We start from the raw sequence: 8,612 nt of genomic DNA, 5'->3' as shown, positions 1-8,612 counted from the left end.
ATGGGAGTGTTACACAACAAACCTGAGTCTCCTCCCCTAGGGCAAGTGCAGTCAACTGATTGCAAAAACAGTCACAATACTTCACCTCTCCCTGTACTTACACTTTTTGCAATCTGCTTTTGTAACAACTCCCATTCAGAGGTGGAATTTATTTCCCCAACTCTTAAAACTGGTCTAGCTTTGTGACTGACTTTCTTTTGGTGACTTTTGGTGGCTCGGTGGTAAATCTGTTTGCAATGCAGGAGACTCGGGTGCGACCCCTGGGTCAGGAAGATCCCCTTGAGGAGGAAATGGCAACCCACTCCAGTATTCTTGCCTGGGAAATCATATGGACAGAGGAGGCTAGCAGGCTCCAGTCCACAAGGTTGCAGAGTTGGACACGACTGAGCTACTAAGACTTGAAATTGGCTCACTGAATGAAGGGCATAGGAGTGAGTGATTCTGAGCCTGAACCTCAAGGAGTTATTCACTCTTCTGTGTATTCTTGAGGAACCCTGCCACTACCACCTGAAGAAGTCCAGGCTACCCTGTGGGAGAATGCAAGATCACTCCCAGGAGGGCCCAGTTAGCCCAGCAAAAGTCATCCTAGATCAAACAACTGACAGATGTGTGAGCGAGCCCTAGTCCAGCCGGGCTGCAGAAACCTAAATGAATCCCCAAGACCATGAACAACAAGTAGCTAATGGCTTGTGAGCAACATGTTTATCATATCAGACACTGAGTTCCAGGGTGGCTTATCTTGTGGCAATAGCTAACTGATACAACCAGGAAAATGTAACAACTCTCTGTAAATTCTCCAAGGCCTTAGAATATCCATAAGCAGAGGTGAAAATAGGAACATGGAAAATATTAGGGTAACTAAGTTTAAATCCTGAGCTAACCACACTTAAATCTGGAAGTAATTAGGTTACTTTTGATTGGAAAAATTAGTAGAAATGGGGGTTTGCGAACTAAGGTTCTGCACAAAAGAAAGTCACATGCACATCTGAGATGCAATTGTAAATTACAAACTGGTGACACCTGCTAAAATAATTTCAGTTATACTAGTCAGGCAACTGCTTCAGAGAAATCAATGTTGTCATTAGTCAGCTATGCCCTTCTGGAACCGCAGTACAGGGTAGACCTTAAAGTTTCTGAATCAAAATGTAATTATTTCATGAAATCTGTTACTGTTGCTTCCAAAGCACATTGCTTAATTTAAAAAGTGAGAGTGCTCTTTCTATATATAATGGATAACTTCTGGGAGGACAGTGTGCAATTCACAAGACTATAGCAAAGATCATGCAGCTTCCAACCCCATCAACAAGGCTGTAGATGTCCTCATCCACAACTACCATGTGACCTAGAGTAGGGGTTGAAAAATAGTCCTCTATGTGTTTACTATTGCTTATACAAATAAGATTCCTGAGAGTCCCTTGGACAGCAAGGATATCAAACCAGGTATATCCCAAGGGCAATCAACCCTGAATATTCACTGGAAGGACTGATGCTGAAGCTCCAATATTTTGGCCACCTGATGAGAAGAGCTGACTCATTAGAAAAGACCCTGATGCTGGGAAAGATGGAAGGCAGGAGGAGAAGGAGATGACAGAGGATGAGATGGTTGGATGACATCACCGACTCAATGGACATGAGTTTGAGCAAACTCCAGGAGATGGTGGAGGACAGGGAAGCCTGGCATGCTTCAGTTCATGGGGTTCAAAGAGTTGGACACGACTTAGCAACTGAACAATAATAAATACAAACAATACTTAAGAATCTACTATCCTTGACCTAGAATCTTGATAAAAGGGTAAGAACTGGGAATGAAGTGGGTAAATTGGGTTTCCGATAGTATTATTCAACACTACATGTTAGAAGTCAATGAATTAACAAGACTAGAGCCCAATTCAGGATCAATGATTCGAGACAAAACAAATGGAAGGAATAACAGTAGTGAAAATTGGGATGACTTTTCTGAATAATATTGCTTCTTTTTCCTTTGTTTCCTTAGAATAGTCAGGGCCACCGTACTTCACAACTCCACGAGGCAATGCTCACATCTTAGTCTATGCAAACAGCAGGACTGTCAATGTGCCATGTACAGCCCAGACTGTGTGTGGCTGCCATGAATAAGGACTGACCTTGCTGGTGTGTCACTTCAGGAGAATATCTGGGTTGATTAAGGATTTATAAATGAATTATTTGTAGCTTCTATGTGCTGGTACTTTCCTCATGTTATACCACTCGAGTGTGCAACTATTAGCAATTAAAGCTGTTATTTATTAATAACTATATTATAATATATGATAATATCTCTAGCAAGAGAAAGATCCATAGCTACAATAGGGGGAAATGCTTATATTCTTGCTGCTCAAAGTTAAGCCAACCTCAGACTGGTAACAGCAGCATCTCTTAGAAACTTGTTAGAAATACAGACCCTCGAGACCAATTCCAGGCCTGCTCTCCATCCAGACCTAGTGATTCGGAATCTGCACTTGTACCAAGATCCTCTGGCGATCTGGACATACATTAAAGCTCGAGAAATATCAATCTATGTAACATCAAGCAGTATCATCTATCATACTAGTCCTTAATTTCCAAGACTGTGCCCTTAGGTGGGTGGTTAGGAAGTCTGCACCTCTCCATTGGGTCATGAAAATTGTTTCCATCTCTAAATTACTTAGAGAATCCTATTACATTATGGAGGCCACCCATAGAAAAAAGGAAATAGAAACAAAATCGGCCTATAAATTCAAGGTGACTCAAGAGCATCCATCCATTACTCATAAAGAGGTCGGATAGATGGCCCCTACCTTTGAATCTCAATGGGATCGTGACTTCCAAATCTGTCTTCCAAAATCAACAAAATGTAGCACCTCTGCCTTGTTCTATAAAATCAACTTCCATGATATATATTGCTTCTAAAAAATGGATATGATCAGCTAGACATTGGCTAATCAAAATTTTCTGAGATGGACTCTGATGGCAAATCACTAATGCTTAAGGAAGAAGAAATGTCAAGAAAGGATCAAGCATATCTAAGTAAATTGACTGGATTTATGACAATTTCATTTACAGAAAATCAGGTTGTAAAATAATTCTTCTAGAAACAAAGGCAAAGCATCTTTCTTAGAAATCATCTCTTCAAAGCCAAAGAGAGATTTAGGAAAAATGTGTCCCTTTCCTTTTTTCAAAAAAACATGTTTCTTAGCTCATTTTTATTCAAGAGAGCATGGATGTCAAAATGGACAATTCAGTCAAGTTATATTCTTCCCATCACATAAATCTGCAAGTCTTAACAGCTAATCAAGGTGAACCAAGTACATCTTTATCCTGCATTTTAGGGATAATCCAAGAATTTTTTTATTGGTTAAATTTATATAAAAGCTATTATGCTATAATTGGCCTTTCATACCAGTGATGTAGGTTATCTCTTCAATTCTTAAAAACATTAAGATCAGAAAAGAAGCATGAACAAATTGTTGGCTCATTGTCTTTATGTTATTGGGGGAAGGGAGGGCTTATATTTATAAGGAATCTCTGAGAATTCAGTTCCCAGATCATAGTGTTTCTTAGCCCAGTGGAAAGAAAACAGTTAGGTAACATATGTGGAAACAAAGTAAATATCATAGAAGTACCTTTTTTTTTTACGGTGGTACTCAAGGATCTTTCTTTTTTTGCAATGTTACCACAAAAGTCATTTCACTCATAAATTAAGAGTAGTGCTCTAAATCTAAAAATTACGATGGTACACAGGACATAAGGCCCTGAAAATCTACTTAAAACTATTTTTTAAAGTATTAAGTATGTAGATAAAGAGAGGGTTTTTTAAGTGATCTAAAGATTAAATAATAATATAAAAACCAAAGTAAAAATATCACTATGACATAAAGCAGCATTATAATAGTATTTACACTATGAGTATCGCTTCCATTGTGTCCAACTCTTTGCAATCCTATGGACTGTAGACTGCCAGGCTCCTCTGTCCAAGGGGATACTCCAGGCAACAATAGTGGAGTGGGTTGCCATTTCCTCCTCCAGGGGAATCTTTTCAACTAGGGATCAAACCCGTGTCTTTTATATCTCCTGCACTGGCAGGCAGGTTCTTTACTACTAGTGCCATCAGGGAAGCCCTTAGCACACACACACAAACTATGAATGCATCTGTATCTGTATTTTGGTTAAGCATTCAGTTCAGAAGAGTCTGTGTAATTAATCATGTCTGTGTTTATACATTCAACACTAAAATAGTAAAATCCCCTAATGAAGAATACCAATAGAGGCCCTTTAACCTTTAGTATGTGGAGAATTGAAGTACTTACAGTAAAGTAATGAAAATGACTAAAGATTTATGATAAGATTGAGGTATAGCAGTTAAATGATTTAACATTATTTAAGACCAAAGAAAAGCAGGAGGTGTTTTAATCATGATCTCCAAAATATGAAGGCTTATTGCAAAAGGAGTGAGTCTCCATCTCTGGTATTGACAGAATAAAAGGAAATGATGAAAGATAAGTTAACCTCCTATTTCCTGGCAGAATGCTGTAATACATTCTGTCACAAGCTTAGAAAACATGGCTTTCAGATCGTATAATGGAAATTTTTTTTAGTTACATAAAAACAAAAATTACTATCAAAGAAGAGAGGCAAGCTCCCCGACAGAGCCCCTTCCAGTCCCTCCTTACTTTGTAGTTTCATTTTCTTCCACTAAGAGGAGATAACAGTGATATTCTTCCCTCTCTAATCTTAGTATCATGCACACAAAATATCTTAGCAAACTACCCTCGTCCTCACCATAACCACCAATCCATTTTTCACCCAGTAAAATTTATTAAAGCATGGAAGAAAAAAGGAGACAAACAAGTCATTAGGGAAAAGACTAAAATATCTGTCTACAATACATAAAAGTTGAACACTGGACAAGAGATGAAAACATGGAATGGTACTGCAGTTAGATCAAACTGAATTTACATTCCAATCAGACAGTTACTAAATGAATGACCTGTACTCAACGTTACCTTTCTCCATTCAATCAACAAATATTTAGTGAGCACCTAAAATAGTATTTGGCATTGTTCAGGCCCTGTAGAAATACCACTGAGCAAAATATAATAACTCCTGTCCTTGTGGAGCTTATATTCCACTGAAGAAAAATTGTTGAGAGTCTTGTATTCCATTGCAGGAACCTTAAGTTTTATCCTGAGAATGCTTTTCACAGAAGAGTGATATGATTTAACAAATATTTTTCGGAAGATTACTCTAGGTTCTATGTGAAGAATCATCTGCACAGGGACATGAGTGAAAGTCGCCAGGTTACATAAAAGACTAATGCAGTAATCCAGGCAAGAGGTGGTGCTTTGGACAAGGGTGGTGGCAGTGGGTGTGGTGAGAAGTGATCTGATTCTATAAGTAATACAAACATACATTCAATAGGATTTCTTGATAAATTGGATTTGAGGTCTGAGAGAAAAGTCAAACACAGTCCCAAGGTTTTGTAGCTGAGTAACCGGACAGACAGAACTGCCATTAACTGAGGTGGGAAGACTATGGGTTGAACAGGTTGTAAGAGACAAAGATGGGTAGAGATAAGGCACTCGGTTTTGAATGAATGTTTGTGATGTCTGTAAGAACACAAGGTGGAGATGTCAAGCAAGCAATGAAATGATCATATCTCTGAACTTCTGACTTATCACTAAAATTAGGTAATAATTATGTGAGAACCAGAGCTAGCATACGGAATGAACCTTGCCCATAGCAGGGAACAGAGTGAATGGTATCGACCATTACTACCCACCAAATATACACTAATGTTGGAAGGGGTGACTAAGATGAAAAAGGCAAGGGGCAGTTCACTGTAGTCATAATCATGGTACAAACCAAACCACCATCATCTTGTGGCATAGCACAAGAAACATTTATATGGCTGACTGTCAGTTGGTCTAGGCTGGGCTCACCCATGCCTGCTGCCAGCTGGAAATTCAATTGATTTAGGCTGGTGTCCACAGGGAATGTCCTTTTCATCATGGGGACTGGAATGCAAAAGTAGGAAGTCAAGAGATACCTGGAGTAACAGGAAAGTTTAGCCTTGGAGTACAAAATGAAGCAGGGCAAAGGCTAACAGTTTTCCCAAGAGAACACAATGGTCATAGCAAACGCCCTCTTCCAACAACACAAGAGAAGACTCTACACCAGACATCACCAGATGGTCAATATCAAAATACGAGTGATATATTCTTTGCAGCCAAAGATGGAGAAGCTCTAGACAGTCAGCAAAAACAAGACCAAGAGCTGACTGTGGCTCAGATCATGAACTCTTTATTGCAAAATTCAGACTTAAATTGAAGAAAGTAGGGAAAACCACTAGACCATTCAGGTATGACCTAAATCAAATCCCTTATGATTATACAGTGGAAGTGACAAACAGATTCAAGGGATTAGATCTGATAGACAGAGTGCCCGAAGAACTATAGATGGAGGTTCATGACATTGCACAGAAGGCAGTGATCAAAACCATCCTGAAGAAAAAGAAATGCAAAAAGGCAAAATGGTTGTCTGAGGAAGCCTTACAAATAACTGAGGAAAGAAGGGAAGCAAAAGGCAAAGAAGAAAGAAAAGATATACCCATTTGAATGCAGAGTTCCAAAGAATAGCAAGGAGAGATAAAAAAGCTTTCCCAAATGAACAATGAGAAGAAATAGAGGAAAACAACAGAATGGGAAAGACTAGAGATCTCTTCAAGAAAATTAGAGATACCAAGGGAACATTTCATGCAAAGATGGGCTCGATAAAGGACAGAAAGGAACCTTTCAGAAATGAACCTAACAGAATCAGAAGCTATTAGGAAGAGGTGCAAAGAATACACAGAAGAATTATACAAAAAAAATCTTAATGACCTGGATAACCATGATGGAGTGACCACTCACCTAGACCCAGGTAACTTGAAGTACAAAGTCAAGTGGGCCTTGGGAAGCATCACGAACAAAGCTAGTGGAGGTGATGAAATTCCAGTTGAGGTATTGAAAACCCTAAAAGATGATGCTGTGAAAGTGCTGCACTCAATATGCCAGCAAATTTGGAAAACTCAGCAGTGGCCACAGGACTGGAAAAAGTCAGTTTTCATTCCAATCCCTAAGTAATGCAATGCCAAAGAATGTTAAAACTACTGCACAATTGCACTCATTTCACATGCTAGCAAGGTCATCAAAATCCTCCAAGCTAAGTTTCAACAGTACATGAACCAAGAACTTCCATATGTGCAAGGTGGATTTAGAAAAGGCAAAGGAACCAAATTGCCAACATCCCTTGGATCTTAGAAAAAGCAAGAGAATTCCTAAAAGACATCTACTTCTGCTTTACTAACTACACTAAAGCCTCTGACTGCGTGGATCACAACAAATTGTGAAAATTCTTAAAGAGATAGGAATACCAGACCATCTTACCTGCCTCCTGAGAAATCTGTATCTAAGCACAAGCTAGAATCAAGACTGCCAGGAGAAATATCAATAACCTCAGATATGCAGATGACACCACCCTTATGGCAGAAAGTGAAGAGGAACTTAAGAGCCTTTTGATGAAAATGAAAGACAAGAGAGAAAAAGCTCACTTAAAACTCAACATTCAAGAAATGAAGATCATGGCATCTGGTCTCATCACTTCATGGCAAATGGATGGAGAAACAATGGAAACAGTGACAGACTTTATTTTCTTGGGCTCCAAAACTACTCGGATGGTGACTGCAGCCATGGAATTAAAAGACGCTTGCTCCTTGGAAGAAAAGCTATGACCAACCTAGACAGCGTCTTAGAAAGCAGAAACATTACTTTGCTGACAAAGTTCCATCTAATCAAAGCTATGGTTTTTCCAGTAGTCATGTATGGATGTGAGAGTTGGACCATAAAGAAGGCTGAGCACTGAAGAACTGATGCTTTTGAATTGTGGTGCTGGAGAAGACTCTTAAGAGTCCCTTGAACTGCAAGGACATCAAACCTGTCAATCCTAAAGGAAATCAACCCTGAATATTCAATGGAAGGGCTGAGGCTGAAGCTTAAGCTCCAATACTTTGGCCACCTGATGAGAAGAGCTGACTCATTGGAAAAGCCCCTGATGCTGGGAAAGATAGAAGGCATGAGGAGAAGGGGACAACAGAGGACAAGGTGGTTGGATGATATCATTTGACTCAATGGACATGAGTTTCAGCAAACTCTAAAAGATAGTGAAGGAGGGAAGCCTGGCATGCTGCAGTCCATGGGGTCACAAAGTGTCGGACATGACTGAGCAATTGAACAACCACAGGGAATAGCTTTACTCTGTGTGGCTCTCATTCTCCTCCTAGGCCTAGCATGTGTATCTCTTCCATAAAGAGAAGAGATGAGAATAACAAAAATACTGAATGGTTAAGAATAGTAACTTCACTGTAACTTACCAATTGATTTCTTATCAACTAAAACTAATTCCAGTGTGAAGTGGCCTTAGCAATCCCCCTCTACAGCCCACTCATCTTTTTGAGAACTCCCCACACTCTATTGCCTCCTAGTGACAAGGATTCACCCTGGAGACACATGCTCAAGGGCCATCTTGCTCAAAAACTGACTTAAATTGCACGTGATATAATAGGTAGTTTATCACAGATC

The sequence above is a fragment of the Bubalus bubalis genome, chromosome X, assembly GCF_019923935.1.
Source record: "Bubalus bubalis isolate 160015118507 breed Murrah chromosome X, NDDB_SH_1, whole genome shotgun sequence".
Lineage (NCBI taxonomy): Eukaryota > Metazoa > Chordata > Mammalia > Artiodactyla > Bovidae > Bubalus > Bubalus bubalis.
Note: the sequence above shows the minus strand (reverse complement) of the source record.